Here is a 19,245-nt window from a genome sequence, read left to right as displayed (position 1 = left end):
TAGAGGTTTAAACCAGTTTCTGATCACTTAAACTAGTTTGTGTGTAATGTCTGTCTCTAGCCTAAAGGCATTTATATGCATCCTAGCCCTAATCTAGCCCCTGCTGAAGACAGGATCATCCCTGACTAAATCATCCTAGCCATGTGTGTATCTAACCCACTTGTGAAAGTTTCCAAGGATGGAGATTCCACAATTTCTCTAGGTAGTTGTTTAAATGTTGCAGCAATTAACTATAGTAAGATAAATAAAAACTGAGCCAGAGTTAATAAAACTAATTAGAAGGACATTTTAAATCAATCCTATTTCTTGTTCTCAAGTGAGTGAAATGATGCTTTTAAATATAAAAAAACAAAACTGTGCAAAAACTATGAAATGTAAAAGAGAGTTCTACATTTTTCAGTTTAAACAACCTAAGATTGCCTTTTGAGAAGGAAATGTAGTTTTGGCACAAAATGCTTTAATCTACCTCTACCTTTCTAATAATCATATTAGAGAAATCTAGCGGTAATTTTACTTGGTGATTAAGCCAAATGTCTGAACTCAGGCTACAAAAGGGAGAGCAGAATGTTACACCAACTTTGGTTAGTATTGTTACAAAGAGCCTTGGAGTCAGTTTTCATGCACTCAAAATATAGTGCAGATTAAAATGTCTAATGGTAAAATAATGCATTTGCAAAAAATATGTTTGAATAATTCCAACAGAAGAATAATTATTTTCTTTCAATAGATCAATCTTTGTATTATAGAAAATATCAAGCATCACTTTAAGTTCTGCATCTTCAGCAGTAGATGGTGCTAACAGTAACTACATGGCAATATTATTTCCAGATTCAACATTTAGAGCAGTCTCTGTACTGAAGCAATTGACTTCTTGGATGTTAAAGAAGGGATCATGAGGATGGTGGTGTGTTTGAACAGTTTCTTCCAGAAGACTTTAAGAGTAATTCTGATTGCTTCTAAAGATAAGGCCAATATCATCAGTGATCAGGTCAAGCAGAAGGGGGATGAAAGCTAGGGACTCTCCAATATTAATTTCTGTAAGATTGTATTATCTAATTCAGCTCCTCCTGATGTCTGTAAAACTCTCCTTCACCAAAGCCAGAAATAGAGCTGGTTTGGAGATGAAATACACAGGAATTAAATATAATTTTGCAAAGGATGCCAAGATTTTGAAACTTGGTTTTGTTCCCAATCAGACCTAAAGCAAAAATTTCAAAAGGGAGGAATATTAAAGAAAAACTATTGTTATTTATTTGCAACATTTGATTTCAGATTTGCCCGTTATTTTGTATGAGGCAATATCCTCCATTACAAATTGGAAACATTTATTTCCAAAATAAAAGATATCCAAGTGGGTTTTTTTTCTGGCAACGTCAGATACCACTGCAATGGTAAGGTACTTCTAGAATGGAGAGGTGATAACACCAAAAAGAAATATTAGAAAATAGGGTTGGAAGAGGCTTTGAGAGGTCATCTAGTCCATCTGCTTGCCTCATGGCAAGATATCAACTATAAATTAAACCATTCCAGGTGGATGTTTGTCTATCCTGCTTCTAAAAACTTTTAGGGTGCTGACAGAAGTGACAATTTTCACCTTATCTGGCCACAGAAAGCAGTTTATAGCTGTGACCAAGCACAAGTCCACAGCTGCTGACTGCTTAAAAAATGGCCGGTCAGGTGAAAATCTGAACCCTCATTGCTTGAAAAGTCAGATGAAGACATTTCAAAACAAAGCATCTTCATTAACTTCTATCTGCCTGCCTGCCAGCCTGTTGCTGTTTTCAGAATGGAAGTGGGGAAAGGGAGTGGAGGGAGTTCAGTCTAGGGGTTTTTCAGGCCCTGCTGGAGGATGCGGTGGGTGGATTGTAGCCTTGCGGGGCACCAGCTGGAGACCCCCTAGAATGAGCTTCCTATGCTCCCTTGCATCCCTCCCATTCTAAAAACTTTGGAGCCTTACAGGGAGAAGAGGCTGAAACCAACACCGCACTTCTGTTTGGTCCAGGGGATTGTTCTACCTCAGAACGCTTCCTGCAAAGCCTTCCCAGTTACAGCAGGGTGCTGTACTTCTGTCTGCACCCTTACTGATGGAGATTACACAAGCTTCCAAGGTAATCTGTTTTAGTGCTTTACCATCTTTACAGTAAGAACATTTTTCATAATGTCTAATTTAAATTTCCCTGGAGGCAATTTAAGACCATTACTCCTCATCTCATACCCTGTGGACAGAGGGAACAACAATCTATCGCTGTGTACATGTTTATTATTGTATATTTTTGTCCCTTTCAAGAAGTTGTTTGGGGACTGGCATTTGCTTCAACCAGTCACCTGAAGGAAACCATACAGCTGCTCTGAAACCGTATTAGAAGGAAAAAACCAACAATTTTTTTTGCATATCAAGCTACCACATTGCAGGCTATTGTCCTTAGGCTTTGTAAACATCTCTCTCCCAGGAATAGGTCCTTTGGAGCAGGGGATGATGAACCAACCCCAACCCACATTCTTTAGAAAGCTGTACTTATGGCTCAGAAAGGGGCTCTCCACCATGTGAAGTGTGATTTATTCTGGTGAGAATCTCTTTTTTCCCACTGACTTCACCTTTTTTTTTGCAGGTGGGGTGGGGGGGTCCCTCCTATCTGTTTTATCAAGAGATTGAATAGTGTCAAATTTCCCTTTGTAATTTGCTTGCCTAACTAGTCTGAAGAGAAGACTACAGTTAGGTGGATTTCCATGGTGAGGTTGGTCCTCCCTTTCAGAGGCTCTGCATTAATTTTTTACTGACTCAGTCTTGCATTTGGAAACCTTACTTCCTCAGAGGAGAACATATTACCAGAAAGCAAGGTAAATCTTGTTTAATCAGGCTTGACTTAAGGATCCGTCAGCAGTCTCACACTGCTAGTGCTTCATCACTGCCCTTCATCAGTGCTGCACAGGCGTGTCCTTGGGTGGAGTTATAAGCAGGGCTGCTGAATTTTTTGGGGTGTCAGAAAGTTACTATTAGATGCAGCTGATGCTTGTCAGTAACCATAATGTTTATGATTAATTGAGCAGCTGGAAAGATTATACCTATTCCTTTGTTTACCTTGAAATTTTCAGCTCAAAGAAGAAATGTTGCAGCTCAAGAATTTCCTCCTAGGGAGCTATGATTTTGCAGGTACCACAGTCCCTGTGGCCCCATCCTACCACAGGCTGATCCTGCACCATTGTGCTGAGAGCCTGAACAGAGCCCCCCTCCTCTTGCTTTGTGTACACAGGACCAGTTTTCTCAGTCGGTAAAAATCTGATGAGCTCTACTGACTTCAACAAATCTGTCATGATTTGCCACAGCTGAGGATCTGGCTTACACTCTTGTTACCAGAGCACCTAGGACCCCATCCTGTGAAGCACCTGTACAAACAAGACAAAAATGTGGTCCCTGGCCTCCAGAGCAAATAAAGTTATTTTCTCCCTGTAAAGAGACAACTGACTCAAACTGTTGCCTCAAACTCGACCTGCTACCCAGCTCCCTGTTCAGTGATCGTAAGTAACCCTTTAATTTTCAGTGACAGAGTCCAGGCTGGAAACCTGTCTGGTTTTCAGCCTGCTCACCCACTCACCTTGGCTTCTAGGGCCTATGGCCCTACAGCAGCTTGCCATGCTGACTGCCCAGGATTGCAGCTGGCACAGCCCGCCCATACTGGGGGTTCAAGCAGCCCAGGGTATCAGTGGCAGATTTGCCACGAAACAAACCGTGCGGTGGCACAGGGACCCCAACAACAGGGGGCCTTGCTGCCGACACCACTGCTGCCTGGCGGGGCCATAGCCAGGGCACCTCCCGCGTTTTGTTTGTGGCCCTCCCTCTCGCCTGGCGGGTTGTGGGCTTCTTCAGCCATTCCAGACTGACATTCCAGCCACCATGCCGCCCCTGTGGCCGCTGTGCCATGCTGATTCCCCCATGGATGTGCCGTGGGGCAGGACATGGGCCCCCACACCCTGCTTGGATCATCCAGGCACCGGGGGCCAACAGTACACCACTGCCTGAACATGAAGCTGCACACAGGGCCCCACTAACTGTAAATCCGCCACTGCAGGGTGTGCTTCAGTTTTGCAGTATTTTAGTATTCTGTTTTGCCTGAGGTTTTTCTCCTTGCCAAATTTCATAGGAGGAGACCCCACAGACTGCCTAAACGCCCCCAGATTAGTGACAGACTAGGATAGCTATCTCATGCCCAAGGTATGGTAGTATCCCTCAAGACAGCTGAGACAACCTTCTGCAAGTACCATATGCATCAAATTTGCTTGGTGAAAACACAAGAGAGCTTAGAGTTCATTCTCAGTAGCATTTCCATCACTCCGAAACTCCCTCCTACTTGCTTCTCACAAGAACCTGAGCTTAGACACCTTTTGAAAGAGCTGCAAGACCTTTTGATTCTGGCAGGTGTTTAGCAAGCAAGGTTAAGTCGAGCTATTGTTCGGAGAGGTTGTTTTGTTATATAGCTTATATATCTTGTTTACTATTTAATCTGGTGCTTATATTATTTTCCCTTTTATTGCAAACTGCCCTGAGCCTGGTTTGGGAAGGTAGCATAGACAGAATTGTTGTGATTGTAGCTATTGTTGTTATTGTGGTCATTGATACTGTGGTTGGTGATGGTGTTATGATTATTATGCTTACTAGTAGTAATAATAATAACCTAATAATGTAGTAATATCGTGATATTATTGATGATGATGTATTTAACAACCACAATCATGTTTATATACACTTTCCCAAAAAGGCTCAGGATGACCTACTATAAAAGACAATACAATTTTAATTATTATTACTCTTATTATGTTATTGATGATGATTGACTATATCTCCTTGACTACTAGCATTAGGAAAGCTGACTCTTCAGTCCCAAAGTTCGGCAAAGAACTGGACCCTTTCACCAGTGACTTCCTACCTGATTGCACTACCACAATGAAGTTTGACAGAGTTGTGATTGCGCACTAGTTAGTCTTTTTCCTAACAGTTTAAACAAAGGGCAATGATCAAGTGACCCACTGATGAGATTCCTGCCAACTCTGGAGTGAAATTCCATCCTTTGCTGATGAGGCACAAGCTGTTCCAACCTTTCTTGCCTCAGATAAAAAGTATATATGGGAAGAACCTAGGATCTGGTCAAAGTGATTCCTGGGGGCACTGACTGTGCAGTGCTTTGTTCGTATTCTTGTTAAATGACCTAGCCCCCATTGCTTCCCATGGGAAGAATATTCCACACTTGAACAGATCTCACTGTTAGGCACCTTTTTTGTGTTTTGTTTTTTTCGCCCCTCAGATTAAAATTTCCTTTGCATAAAACTGTTATATCTATTCCTGACTGTAGGTGAGTTAACCAGGAAGGGGTTCAGGAGGTCAGCCATAGGGCTGTGCGAAACAGCAGTGTTCTGCTTCTACTTCCATTTTGATGTTTTGATGGAACGGTATTTCGTTTTGAGTTTCGTTTCATTTAGAAAGCACTGTTCTGTTCCATTTCGTCGAAATGGTTTCACTGTTTCAATGCTATTTCAACATTTTGCCCATAGGCTATAATGGGGAACCACAAAATGGCCTATAAATTTGTCATTTCTTGCCTGATTCTGATGAAACTTGCCAAGATGGTAGCCCCTTCTGAGGGCATGAAGCCTGCCAAGATTCAAGGAAATAGGTGCAGGGGTTTCTAGGAAACTGCACCTCAAGCTGCTGACAAGCAGGAGCTGGAGAGCAGGAGCAGCGTACAGTGATCCAGCAGGTGGTTCAGGGGCCTGCACCCCTGGGAGGAGTCCAGCAGAGTCCCTGCAGCTCTCCCCAGAGGGGCAGGTGGGCCCCTGATCTGCCTGCCAGATGACACGAGGCTGCTCCTGCTGCCTGGGACCCAGCACTGGGGAACTCAGCCTGGCCGCCACCGGGCTCAGTTCACAGCGGCTTGCAGTGCTGGGGAACTCAGCCCAGCTGGGGGAAGTTCCTCCCACTGCTGGGCTCTGTTCCCAGCGCTGGGAATCGAGCTCGGCTAGGAGAAGTGCTTCCCCCAGCCGGGCTGAATTCCCCAGAGCTGGGAATGGAGCCCAGTGGCAGGAGGCACTTCCCCCAACCAGGCTCAGTTCTCCAGCACTGTGAGTTGCTGGGAGCTGAGCCTGGTGGTAGGAGGCGCTTCCCCACACCGGACTCAGCTCCCAGCAGCTTGCAGCCCCGTGGAACTCAGCCTGGTAGTGGGAGGCAGAGCGCAGCACTGGCTCTGCCCACCTTTTACCACCGGGATGAGCTCCATGGGGCTGGCGAAGCTGATCGGAGAGCAGCCCAGCAGCAGGAGGTGGGCAGAGCCTGCGCTGTCCTCCAGTTGGCTCCGCCAGCCCCACGGAGCACAGCCCAGCAGCGGGAGGCGGGGAGAGCCAGGGATGCACTCCCCACTGGGCTGAGCTACATAGGACTGTGGAGCTGCTCAGAGCGCAGCCCTGGCTCTCCCCTGCCTCCTACCACCTGTCTGGCGGCTTCAAAATTTGACATATTTCAAACTTTTGAAACATTTTGACTGGCTTTATTTCATTTTTAGGCTGTTTTGAAGCCCTTCATTTCATTTCAATTTCACTGTTTTGAGCTCAAAACAAGTTAAAACGAAACAGCTGGAGAAGCTTCACATAGCCCTAGTCAGCAGACAGTAGAGAAGGGATGAAATGAAAAGAGCCTAATGAAGAAGTGGGAAGCAGCAACAAAAAGCAAGAGCAGAGGTTGCTGTGAGCCAGATCCTCAGACAGAAGGAACTGAAGGAAGAAAGAGAAGCCCTTTTACTGTTCCTTTGTAGGATTTTTCTAACGTAAAAGGATGTCAATAAAGTCTGTCACCCTATTTCAGGCACTCAGTGAGATGAATTAGATGTAAATGGACATATCTATGTCACAGTCCCAATACTGAATCCCAAGTTGCTTTGTATGAACAAATGGACAAAGTTTACATGGGCCCTTGCCTGCCTATTCAGGTTCCTGTAGCTCTTACACCTGACATTTCCTTTCCTTCTCTTCTAAGTAGGCCTTGCTCCACTCTGTGCTGGAGACCTAGTCCCATAAGATTCTCCATTTGGGCCAATTCTCTTGCTTCACAACCTTCAAGAAGGAACTAGGAATGTTCCTTCCTACTTCTTTTAGAAGGGCAATATCCCCACATTCTTCTTTTATCACCGCTGCCTCTTTCTGAATTTCTTAGGTTCATAGAGCAGCAAAAGCAGGAAACAACATTTTCCATGTTGATTTTCTTCTATACAGGTACAAGTATCTGGATCCAATTAACAGAAATGCTTTGTTTTCTTGTGTTGTTTTAGATCCTGTATGTGGGTGCCCTAAGTAGGCTGCTGATGCAATTTCTGGAGGACCACAAAGGTGACTCTCCAGAAGGGCCACAAAGCATATTTCAGGTGTGATAAGAACCAGGAGCAGACATACTTCCTCAGTTGCAAAGGAGAAGTTAGAGAATTTATGCCAAAGTCTATTCACGAGGGAAAAGCACAGTGAAATGGAAATTCAGAGACAGAAACTGTATATAGACCCCACCTGAAGCCAATAAAAGAACTCCCACTGACTTCAAAGACAGCAGCAAAAGTGAACACCCCTCCCCTGGATCTGTGTCCCTCATTAATATATATGTTACCTAGTTTTATATAAAAAGAGGTAAATGGGGCAGTATGCATAGGGTGCCTGCTACTTTAAGGGGAGATGCAGCCAGAGTAGTAGTCTGCAGGGGGGGGCCAGAGCTGATTACAGGGTCAACTGACCCAGGGAGCCTGCAGGTGGTGACTCGGGCTGATTGGAGGGAGTCATTTGACCCAACAGGAAGGCTGGGCTTAAGGCAGATATAAACCCAAGTGCTGAGCAAAGCTGGCAGTAAGATCTTGGAGCCTGTTGAGAAAATACTACCTGAGTAGGATGGCTGCAGCTCCAGAAAGTCAGCATGGAGGGTAACACCTAAAGCAGTTTGGAGGTTTGGAAAGGTAAAGGGATGAATGAGGTTCCTGGGGACCCAAGAAAGGGTCTGGAGCCCAGAGAGAGGGGCTGTAAATATGGGATCTATTGAGGGGGTCTGGTGAGCCCAGAAAAAGGGGCCAAGAATATGGGACCTATTGAGGGGTCCAGGTAACCCCAGAGAGAGGGGCCAAGTGTGTGAGACCTGATGAGGGGTCTGGGGCTCCAAGAGAAGGGATGAGGGCAAGCCTAGATGGAGCAGGGGCTGAGCTGGGACCAGGGCTGCTCATGGCAAGATTGAGCCAGGGAAGGGAGGCCTGGAGGTCTGTAGCCCAAGAGGGGCAAAGATTAGGGCTGGAAGGAGACAGCACCCCAGGAGGGGTGAAGATTGCCAGAACAGGATAGCCTGGAGGTTGTATGACCACACCCTACTGGGGAATCTTTTTATGTGTCTATCCATTTAGTAGTAATTACAATGTTGTAGTCACTAACAAATGAGAGGCTGATACTAATGCTGGCTCCTCTATGGAATTATTAGGAAAACTACTGGGACAGGGTATGACCTAAAGCCCACTGAGGACAATTGCAAGGTTCCCATTGATCTCAGTGGCCTTGGACCTAACCCACTGTGAGTAAATAGATGGATCCACAGCAGGTCTAAGGATTCTCATTTTCTGTATAGTTTTCTTTACCAATTCCCAGGAAGTTCTGCACTAGGTTGGGTGGTAAGGTTGTAACCAGAGCAGAAAAAGAATTTCTGTACCTCAGGAGCAGGGCAGCCCTGTGCAGCTATCACATAATGGTGTGGTGAAAGCTCTGCCCTGCTCTGGGCAAGTGAGTTTTGTGCTCCAGTTGTCCTGGTCTATTGTAGCTGATAGGCAGCTGTAAAGGGCTGCTATAAACAATAGCAGCTGCTCAAACATATTCCCGAGTACATGCTGAAAGTGAGCAGCCCCCAAACCCAGGAGGTGCACAAATGAGTCTGCCATTCTTGCCCCTGTTTCTGTGCTCCACCTTGTGTGCTGTGTTCCTGGCCAAATAGCCTGATGCTTTAACGGTTTCTCTGTAATCCGGGAAGTTTCTTCTAGTTTTCAACTCCCATTTACAGTGAATCACAAGAGGGATTTGCCAGTCTCCTGCTCCTCCTAGAGGCCATGCCTCAGAGAATGCATTGGTAAGAACTTGTCACTCTGACACTCTCTCTCTTGAGCAGAAATGAAGTCTGCAGATAAACTGTTCCTAGTGCTCCAATAGCAGCTTGAACACTTGAGCTGAGCACAGAACTCTCCTCTATTGTCTATACCTGTTGGACCTAGGAGCCAAAGCCAATCTTCAACCTTGGATGTCTCAGTGGCCCATTGAGGCCCAGTGCTTTGACTTCTTGTTGCCTAGTCATGAGTTGGCCTTGCACTACGTTGCTTGCTTATTATTTTCAAAGGGCATCAGGAAAATTATCACATTCACTTTTCACTGTGTTCAGTTATCCTGGCAGGGTAATATTATTCTAGCTATGGTACTGTCGTCATTGTCATGCATTTTCACATCTCATTTCCTGGGTAGAAGACTGAGTCCATTTATTGTCCCAAAAAATAACTTGCTTCCCTACTAACACTCCGCACTGGATTGTGGTGAACAGGTGACCATACCATCTATACAACTAGAATACCATGGCAGCAAGCTTAGGACATTTAGCAGGTAGAGAACAGAATTAGGAATCAAGGGGACTGGATTCTTTTCTTGACTCTGACCCTTTATGTGAATATAATGTTCTGTATCTGTTTCTTCATCCTTTGGATGGAGCAGGAGAGTGGGGCTTGCCCATTTTTACAACATGCTCCATGTCCTGGGGATGAAATGCACAATATGACTGCTAAGCATTAATGATAGTTGTACTATTTACTGTATTGCTGCCTTATCTTTGCACAGGGACACAATGGAGAAGAAAACAAGGAAGTCTCTTAATGTTGTTGGTTTCTGGTAATGAAGCTGGAAGAGACTAAGCTGAAAACAGACTCACTTGAGACTTTTGTTGACATACCCTAAAAAGCTGACTGCTTTATGCAAGAGGAACCTGACAACAGAACATGTGAGGAAATGTTATTTACCAGGATCGTAATATGAAAGTCCTAATAACTGCTCTTACTATTTTTGTGGGGGGCTATTGTTGTTGGTTGGTTTTTGTTTTTTTTTTTTTAACTCTGGAAGTTCAGTGCAAAAAATCTTGCCCTAGTCAGAAATGATGTACTTTCTTCTAACAACACTAAAGAGGCTGCTTTCCTTGGACATACACTACAACTGCTTTTGGGCAGTATAATTGCAGAAGTGAAATGAAAATGAATTGAAAGACTACATAAAGCAGAAGTGTGGCTCATAATCATGCACAAATCTGAGCGTCCGCCATCTATGTCTTACAGTTTCTTAGTCATTCTTGCATTGTCACAGATGTCCATTGGCAGAGCCAATCCTAGCATTTAATGGAAATGACTAGAGAGTCATTTCTTTCTCAGGCTACAGTGTTACCATTGTAACTCTACAATTAGTTACTTTTATGTCATGAAGCTGGGATTTTTTGTTGCCAGTAATTAAACATACTCTGATTACTTGGTGCTCAGGAGGGTTGGGTGGCTGAATAAAAACAGCCTCTTCTCTGTGGCCAGAGGAGTCACCCTTAAAGAATATAGATTCATAGATCAGAGTTGGATATTTAGTTTGAAATGTCTTCAGGTATACCCAGGATTGAAATAGGAGAAGCCTTGTGGCTCAATTGCTTTTGAAGAAAAACTCCAGGGCAGAAAGGGTTTCTGGCCCACTTGCAGCTTGAGGAGGGCAAGGATGATCAAATCGGCCACCAAGTCTCTTTGAACTCTCATCAAGTTGCCAACAGAAGAAAGAAGATTTCCCTTCTCTGCTCTTTGTAAGGAGCGTAGGGACACTGCACTTTCATCCTGAATGATCCATTGGTTGATGGGCAGGATCACTTCATTATTCATCAAAGCAAGGGACTCATCAAGCAAGGGCTGGTATTTAATATATACACACTTTCATTTTGACCTAATCTAATTTCTGCACAGCTCACTTTTGGTCCTTGGTTATCATCCATGTAACATCTTACTGTCATTCCCTGTCACCCCAATACTGTTAAGGGATTATGAGGTGAACCTGCCTTGGATTCTCTTTCTTACCATCAGTTGCCTTCCTGCTCCCTTGGGTTTATTTACAAGCCAGGCTTTCTCACTGTGTCTCCCCCCCCATTTAAGATAATAGCCAGTAGTTCTTGAAGGTATCATCTAGCTTCTAGCTACCAGGTTCCTCTCTTTCAAGAGTACAGCCTTCCCTCCCAAAGCCTGCTGTCAGTGGCTTCTCAGCTTCTCTGAATTCAATCTTTAGGCCTCTTTTTTTTTTTTTACAGGCAGTCCAAGAGACAACATCCTCCCCAGCTGCTTCACCACCTGCTCTTTTCAGCAGTAGCTAGACAAAGCCCCTGGCAGGACAAAGTTTGGAGCCAGTTCTTAGTCTGCCAGGTATCTTGCTTCCATTGTGCACAACCTTTCTGCCCTCTTCCCTAGTCAGTCTCCAACTGCTGAGCTTTCTTCTTCATAAGTCCAGCAGCCAATAAGTGCAACAGGAGGGGAGAATTGAATAGGTATGGTCAGCCCCACAACCTTTTATGGCTTCTAAAGTGCGAGTTCGCTGAATTATAATCGAAAAGTCAAAAAAGCTATTCTTCTCTCCTTCCTTGGGCATTTTACAGTAATGTCAAATCCTATCAAATTCTATAGTACTATATAACTATGAAGCAGAGCCTAGTTTCAGTGTAGCTAGTTTGGCTAACAGTAGCAATGAAGACCTGGTAACATGGCTAGAAGCCTGATTTACATATCTAGGGCCCAGGTGGGTTTATATAGTTTGCACTAAAGCCTGTGGTCCTATGTTATCCTGTATTCCTGTCTAGATAAGAGGTAGCGTGGGTATGTCCTATATATGCTGCCATTAAACCCTGAATTGCACTACCTTCAGTAGTTTCCAAGTGCAATATGTTCTCTATCTGCTTTGAGAGTCAAGTTAGGGCTCATTCCTGTTCTTGCCTCATCACCAGTAATCACTTTATTCAGCCTGCAGAGCTTTTATCACTTCCAGTAATTATTGTAATCAGTGATCATATGAATGTAACATTCAAATGAATTGCACAAGTGAATTATGTCTGCAAGAAGAAGCAGGCTTCAGTTTGTTTCCCCTTAGCTCTGTTAATTTTGTACAGCTAAAAAGAAAGGCAATAAAAATAACCCTTGTCAGCAGAGACAACTGGTGGCTCCTGAGTCTGGGGGGGCGTGAGCAGCTCCTGCAAACGCTGCCAGCAGTAGGGCCACAGCTAGTGAGCTCCTGTAGATGCTGCGGGCAACATTGGTGGCAGGCGTGACCCTGTTGGGGGTGGGGGGGAGCACATGCCCCCTTGTGCCCCCCCCCCCACATGTTGCCTATGCTTGTCAGTGAAAATAAAGGATATGGCCCAGAATACACAGGAAAAAAGGGTTGCTAAGAGGGTGCCATCAAAGGAAAACCACACTTGGGATCCAAAAAGTTCTATACAACAGCTCAAACCAACTTAAGCACTGAGGGAGTTCCTGATCCCATGTACCTCTCCTGGGAGAAACCCACAGACTTTCTTAGTGGATAAACATCATTGTGTAGTGGTTGCTTGGTGTCTAGTGATGAAGGACCTGCAAGTACAGTAATCCAAGGGGTGAGAAAATTGAATAATTGCTGTGAATTGCATAAATAAAACTATATAAAATCAGTCCAGCAAAAGATACCATCAAATAAATGTTGGTTCTTGCACGTTTCCTGGACTGTCCTGGCTGTACTATTAGAAACATTATTAAACAGGTATAAAAAGCAAGGAATCTGCATACTCTTCAGCAGCTTCCTTATCTGTACTGCATAGTTGTATTACTGCTGTGTTTGGTTCTGTCACAGTCCCTGCAAGAGGCAGGGCACACTTTCTGTGTGGCTTCTATATATTGTATGTGTCTCTGGAAATACCATGTAAAGGAGGTGGTAGTATTGCCACATCCTCAATGCACAGTGGACATTTTACAGCTGTAAGCATTTCATAGAAGTCCCAAGTCTGATGGTTATTCCAAGAAAGTGTATCAATTGCTGATATTACACTGAAGTAGGTCGCCCTTATTTTATTTCCCTTTCTTGTGTCAATGTATCTCTTTGCCTGTTGTTTCATCCTGCATTTGGCTTAGTTTTCCACCAGTTCCATTTTGTAGTACTCCAAGGTTCAGTTCAAGTTGCCAAACTGAGTCAAAAGTTTTCTTGAACTCTAAAGTAGACAGGTGTCTTCATATTTGTTGTCAAGTAGTGTCCAGAGAGTTAAGATGGTGTCAGCAGTGTGTTTTCCAAGAGGAATCCAATTTGGCCTTGATGGACCCCACTGTTCCACTACTCTGTGTCCTTCTCCCTTTTGAGGTGCTACAGAATTTGTTTGCTGATGATACTGTTCATACCTCTTTAGTGCTTGGTCATGTCTCTGTAACAGTTAGTTGGATACTATCTTAGGTTAGGGTCAGAAGTTACATACAAACAGGTTTAAGTGATCAGAAACTGGTTTCGACTTGTAACAGAACAGAAGCTTAGTGCACATAAACCAATTTCAGCCATTCTGAAACTGGTTTAAGATAAACCTGGATGAATGTAGTAGCAGACTTAACTGATTTGGGTCAAACTGGTGCAACAAACCCCTGCAGTGTCAGGCACATCACTACAGCTGATGAGGGATTTACTTTATATTGAGTGTCCTAAGGGTTAGGATCATAGGCCAATAGGAAGGGACAAGTACATAGGCATCCAAAATATAACAACATACACTTAGAGGGCAAGTTAAACAGACAGTGGTCAGTACTGCTGGGGTACATACATTTGGCACATATGGTCTTCTGCCCACCTCCAGAGATGTCCCCAAGAACCAGTTTTTAGTCCAGAGTTGCTCTGTGCAGGTCTGTAGGTTGGGGATCATGTGCAGTTAGTCTGTGGCTCATCTACATTGTGCAGAGGCTTCCCTCTCCTTTAGTCCATCTCACAGCAGCCACCATAGCCCCTTTTTCTCCTGTCCCCAAGACCTTCTGGGATTTGCAGTCCAGTAGCAGGGCTGTGCAGGGTTTCTTGTCACTTCCTCTTCTTGCTTCCAGCTGCCTCTGGGATTTGTAGTCCATGGTCAGTCAGCAGGATTCCACAAGGTTGCTCCCTTTCTGTCACACACTCATTACTTTGTTAGTGCACACAATGCATTGCATAACACAATGCATACATTATACTGGTTTAAAAAACTTCTGTCCCAGACCCCTTCATGGTTCAAGTTAAATCACAGTTTGCCAGGATCCCAGTATGCCTTGCAGCCCGAGGCATATGCTGTCTGCTCCAGAGAGCAGGGCTGGCCCTGCCTCTCTGCACCCCAGCTGGAGTAGTGAGGGCTGGTAGACAAGGGGGGGGAGCCTGGCTGCGGATGCAGCCCAGGCTTGGGCCAGCAAGGGAGGTTAAACACCCCTTCCCCCACTCAAACTTACTGCTGGTAGCAACTGTGGACTACAAATCCCAGAGGCACCTGGAAGCAGGAAGAGGAAGTGAACACAGAGTCAGATAGCCATGCTCTATCACCCCCTGGATTGTGGCTGAATTTCCTGAATCAAAGGTAAATGTCTGTTCACTTTGGCTTCAATTAGATCTATGCAGTTTAGACTAACCTGCAAAGACTGAATTGATTCAGCCTTGGACTTTTTGACTGTCTGTACTTAGCCTTAAAGAGAATTCTAGAGTGGAAGGTTCAGTAAATAATTGTGGAAGGGCTTCATCAGTCTGTCATGTTTCTGCATTGTGTAGAACACATTGGCTGGGCCACATACATTTCTGGGTTTTACTGTCCTGAATAAGCTTGAAGTTTTCTTTACTTCTTGCAGCATGACTGGAGTGTACAGGAGCATAGGTTGTTTTTAAGGAAGTTTCTCCTTGTCATTGACATTTGGATTCTCTTGTCTTGTTTTGTCAGGTTTTCTAATCGGGTTGTTGTCTATTTATTCTGGAAGCATTCTGTATTTCTGGGCTTTGTTGCTGTTTGTTTGGCTTACATTCTTTTTATGTTTGCCAGAAGAGAATAATGTCTGTAGCATCACTAATTGGTGCTTTTGAAAATTTCTGCTGGATCATGGAAATGCTGTACAACAGTGGGTCCATAACTGTGTGCATGAACACCTCGTGCCTCCTGAGGCTTGGGGGGGAGGGGGCACGGCAACCACCTGCAGGTGGCGGGGGTGTGGTGGCAGCAAGCAGGGAGCTCCTGCAGGTGGCTGTGCTGATGTTGGCAGTGGGGACGGGCTGAGCAGGGACTGTTCACAGGTGACTGTAGTGGTGTTGGCAGCGGGGGGATGGGGGCGAGCACCAACCAGCAGTTGGCAACCACCCACAGATGCCACCAGCAGTGTCAGTGACGGCCAGTGGTGATCAGTGACTACCCACAGGTGCCACCAGCACCAGCGGCAGTGGCCAGTCTCAGGGGGTGCACTAACAATCTCAGGGGGTGCATGTGTACCCATGTGCCCCCCTACATGTTGCCAATGACTACATAGATTAGTGTCATGCAGTTCTCTGGGTTTTAATCTGGAGAGTTCTCCTTACATGCAGGCAGGCCAGTATCAAATCTTTCATTTTCTTTCTAGGAGTTGCAGATAGTTTGCAGCTGGTTTTTCAGTAGTGAAGAAACTGCTCTGCTGGATGCTTTGTCTACATTTTTGTGGCAAATCTGATGTCACTTGATATTTGACCAGAGTGTGTATTAGGAATACATATGATTTATTAAAGCTTTTCTCATTTTTCTTTTGAATTTTGCTTCCAGATTACTTTGACCTACTGTGGTTCGGTGGTTTGTATCTGTTTGTAAGGACCTCATAGGCATTTTTTACATGGAATTTTTGTGTCAGGTGTACAACCTTTAACATGTTCACTGGTGCAGCTGAGGCTTGGTTCTTGGCATGTGTGTATTTATATTTACACAGGTCAGCTTTCTTCTCAGGGACTGAAAGTTGCTGGCTTCTGAGTTTTGAGCTGGCCTCAGCCACACTGGCATTTGGCACATTGTACCTGTCTACCTTTATCTCCATAGATGGGATTTTTTCTTACAAATGGCAGACTTTGCTCTCTTCTTAAGGCAGGCCATTTAGACAGATTTTCTTGAACAAGACAGGACGTTTTGGTGTCCTGGAAATCTTCTGTGTGCCCCCTATTCTCAGCTACAGGTTATCCAAAGTCTGTTGCTATAGCTCCTGCATTCAGTTGTTCCACCTCAACCAGAATTATAATGAATTATTTATCACAAGGACACAGGATGCAAGAAGGAGACATATGGACATTGCAAGAGGAAGTCAGTTTTTGTGTATGACTAAAATGCTATTTGACAGCTGGAGCAGCCCTCCACAGAGTTGCTTTAAAAAGCACCAACTTAGTGCAATAAGCATGGAGTCCTCTTGTGTTATTGCTTTGTGCATTGTACTTGATATTGTCCTTTGCCCTCTCCTGAACTACATTCCCCACACTGATGTCCCTGTTATCCCTCCCCTTCCCCAACATCTTCCTCCACAGTATCTTTGGAGTAGGAAGTGATTTGAGAAGCCAGGGTTACATCCTCTCTATTTGGTACCAAGGATGACTCCACCAGAAACCAACTGAAGCTCCCAAGTAGCCTTATGAGAAGCTGCTATGCTAGGGGAGGGCAATTATTTTGGCTGGAAGGCTGATGAACGAGTTTTGATGAGCTGCCCAGGGCTGCAAGGGTAGCCCCATCCCTTAACAGGTGTCCTGCCCCCTGGTCACCATCTTAGGAGCAGAAGTCCCTCCCTTTACCCACCCCCCCCCAGAAGTAATCCTTTTGGGAAGGGGGTTTGCCACCTTGAAACTGGAAAAAAACCCAAATTATTAGATACTAAAAATCAAACATCCATAATAATGTATTTTAATTAATTTTTTTTTAATTGTCCTGATTTGTGTGTACTTGCATTGTGTATGTATAGGGGATTGCATAATAGTTCAAAATGAAGTCTTACGCTTGTATATTGTGGGGGGTGTGGAGGGGTGCATGGGTGGGTATGGGGTTTGTGGGGGGGCTGTGGAGTGTGTAGAGGATGGAGGAAAGCTGGGGGTGTTTGTGTGGATGCGTGTGTGTAATGAGGTGTGTGCACGTAGCAGTGAGTGGGGCTCCCCCAGAGGTGTTGGGGCATGGGGGAGGGTGTGGATGGGTGCAATCTGTGGGGTGTGATTGTGGGTAGGGGAGGGTGTGGTTGTGGGGTTTCTGAGAGAGGGTTTGAGGGTATGGTGGGTGTGCATGGGGATTCTCGCTGCCTGCCACTGGCCCACACTGCATGGGGGGGCTCTGCAAGACCCCCCCCCCCGGGGCCCCCCCCCCCCCCCCCCCCCCCGGAGCCAGCTGGCACCTGCTGCCATCCCACAGCAGCCTGGAACCTGTAGGCCCTGTGGCACCTCCCTGCCACCGCCCCAGTGTGCCCCACACCTGTTCTGCACCACCCAGCCGTGGTGTGTCCTGCCACCCCTGGGCACACAGCAGGGCTGGGGCGGCTCTGCAATGGGACTGCCTTTCTAGGCAGCCCAGATGGCGGCAGCTCCTTCCAGCACCCTGTGCCTGCTCTGGATTCACCCGCCCAGGCTGAGCAGTGGCAGTAGCAGTGGCTGGGCAGAAACTGTTGCTCAGCATAGGGGGAAAAGTGGCCCCTCCCCCTCACCGCAGCTGGCACTTCCTGGTGCAGCCAGAGGAGCCCACACTGCTCCAGGCTGCCCTGTGTCTCCAATGCTATCACTGCTACCTCTGGGCTGCCCAGCAGTGGGCTGTCACCGCTGCCCCACTTGGCAGCCCAGAGATGGCGGTGATGGCACTGGAGATGCAGGGTAGCCTGGTGTGGCTTGGGCTCTGCTGGCTGCACCAGGAAGTGCTGGCAGTGGTGCGGGAGAGGAGCTGTTTTCCATCTACACCAAGGAACAGTTTCTGCCTAACTACTCCTGCTGCTGCTGCTCAGTCTGGGCAGGTGAGTCCAGAGTAGGTGCGGGGCATGCTGGGTTGGGTCTGCATAGGTTGGTTCCCCGCAAGTACTGCATGGCTGGGGCAGTGGTGGCAGCAGCCAAAAGGAGCTGCTGCCATCTGGACTGCCTAGAAAAGCAGTCCTGCCATGCGTGCCCAGGGGTGGGAGGATGCACCACGGCCAGGTGGTACCTGGACTAGGTGGGACCAAAGGACCTGCTCCAGGCCAGACAAAGCCCCTCTGTGGGCCGGATTTTGCTTACCCCTGTGCTATGCTGTTCATGTGCATAACATCAGGTATCTGCTAGAATGTTTTGCGTATTAGGGCCTATGACTTATCTGGCCCAGATGACTGCCTACCAGGTATATTAAAGATAAAGTGTTGCAGGAAACACTGACTCCATTTCTCTTGGAAAATAACTTCTGTTTCTTGGTTTAATTGGTATCTTGATGTTGATTCTGTGTCTTTAAGGAAATTGCTTATTTTTTTTTCTCTCTTCCTGCTGTTTTGGAGATCCTCTGCCATCCCACTTCCCTTTCTCTCAGTAAGATCTAGGTCTTCTTGCTACTTATGGCCTAATTTCTCCGTACAGCTCCTTCTAAAGCAGCTTGCCCACACCTCTCTGTGGCATTTCCTGCACTTTCAGAGATTTAGCTGCTCTCTCAACAAAACTTGTTCCTAGGGCTCATTGCAATTCTCTGGGTGAGGCAACCCTCACCTTGTAGAAAAATAATTTCTTTCATCTTCTCTTTTCCTTGTCTGTTTTCTTCTTCCTCAGGGAGACCCAGCACATTCTGACAGCATGCAGGCAGGACTGGCAGAGTAGACAGACACATGTTATAAACCTCTGCCATTGCATGTATGCTTAGGGTGTGAAAATAGTTTCCAGCAAATGGCTTTGTTCCTTTTTTTTTTTTTTTTTTTTTTCAAGACTCAAGGAAAAACTTGAGTTATTCCTTTGTGCTTACCAAGGAATTGTCTGAAATCCTGCTCTGAAACTTTCCCCCAGATTCACCAGTTTGAGTCTTCTTCACAGCAGTAAGATGCAACAGGATCCTGTCTCAACCACAGCATATGTCAGTCTTTCATAGAGTACTGTGGGGTTGTTTTTTTTTGGGGTGGGGGTTGGGACGTGGGGGTTGAGCCGTGTATTTTTGTCATGACAGTTCATGGTAGCACAAATATATGCAGCACTTGTATCCACCTATTCATGTTT

General features: G+C 45.6%; 1 protein-coding gene across 1 annotated transcript in view; it reads left to right on the top strand.

Moving 5' to 3' along the window:
- Positions 1–1,994: 1,994 nt before the first annotated feature.
- Positions 1,995–19,245, top strand: part of ST6GAL1 (ST6 beta-galactoside alpha-2,6-sialyltransferase 1) — a 175,512-nt gene continuing 158,261 nt past the window's right edge. The window contains 4 exon segments of the mRNA XM_025209396.1: positions 1,995–2,108; positions 2,451–2,564; positions 3,094–3,516; positions 9,874–10,033. The gene's annotated coding sequence lies outside the window, so the exon portion shown is untranslated.

The sequence above is a fragment of the Alligator sinensis genome, unplaced genomic scaffold (assembly GCF_000455745.1).
Source record: "Alligator sinensis unplaced genomic scaffold, ASM45574v1 scaffold572_1, whole genome shotgun sequence".
NCBI classification, from domain to species: Eukaryota; Metazoa; Chordata; order Crocodylia; family Alligatoridae; genus Alligator; species Alligator sinensis.
The sequence above is the reverse complement of the archived record's forward strand: the minus strand, read 5'-3'. Positions and strand labels throughout refer to the sequence as shown.